Here is a 1,088-nt window from a genome sequence, read left to right on the forward strand (position 1 = left end):
CAAGATGCCTCCCAAGAAAGTCCTGGCAATCTACCTGCCAAGCCCATGGGCACCACCACTGCCAGGGGTCAGCTCCACGCACCCAGTCTATTTCTTTAGAGAGCTGGGCAGCCCCTAAAATAGTCAGTCCCTCCCCACCCCCACCCCTAGCCTCTGGCAGCCCCTCGCCTTTCTCTCTTTTTGAAGCATATTTAGGGATTTATTTATTTCTTCTGACCTTTGCCCTAGGAGCCCTGGTGGTGCAGTGGCCCCGTGTTGGGCTGCGATCCACAAGGTCGGTAGTTCGAAACCACCAGTGGTTCTGCAGGAGCAAGGCAAGCTTTCTACTCCTATAAGACTCAGGGTGGTCTCGGGAAACCCACCAGGGCAGTTCTACCTGTCCCATGGGGTTGCTGTGAGTCCGCATGGACTTGGTGGCTGTGGGTATGGTTTTCGACATTTTCCTAATGCCTTATGCCGTTTGACCTGTTGACCGTGGCTTCCGTGAACACTGACTGCGGATCCAAGCAAGATGGACCCTGCCACCTCCCACCGTGTCTCTGGTCATCGCGGTGTCTGCGGCTGCTGGCCCCGCTGTGAGGATTGTTACTTTCTCCACCTTGAGTTCCAACGCAACCTAAAGCCCGCCGTCCTTGGCCTTCGTCAGCGAGGGCTCAAGTCCCCCGCACTTTCAGGGTCAGGAGGAGCCCCCCTCCATCCTGAATGCTTCTTCATAAGTCCAGCTTATGTGTAGCATTCAATCAAATGTAATGGGGGGAGTGAGGGTAAGGGGCCAGCCCCCACCCGCTGCTACTAGTAATAATACTACCCCACGGGTTCAGTAAGCACAATTGTACGGTTGAGAGATATATATATTATATTGAAGTCATCGAGAGCATGAGAGATAGTACAATGATGCAGTCAGACACATTACATGGCAACATTGCTCACCTTAGCCCAGCTTAGCGGTCCACGTGGAGAGAGGGGGAAGGGAAGGAGGGCAAGGGAACAAGGGGAGAGGACGGGAGAGGAGAGGAGGAAGAGAGGTCCAAGAGAGAGGTCCGAGAGTCAGAGCGTTCTATATTGCTGACCCACGCCTATATACCTTT

The sequence above is a fragment of the Echinops telfairi genome, unplaced genomic scaffold (genome assembly GCF_000313985.2).
Source record: "Echinops telfairi isolate 266 unplaced genomic scaffold, ASM31398v2 ScPeMD7_7459;HRSCAF=8497, whole genome shotgun sequence".
Classification (NCBI taxonomy): Eukaryota; Metazoa; Chordata; class Mammalia; order Afrosoricida; family Tenrecidae; genus Echinops; species Echinops telfairi.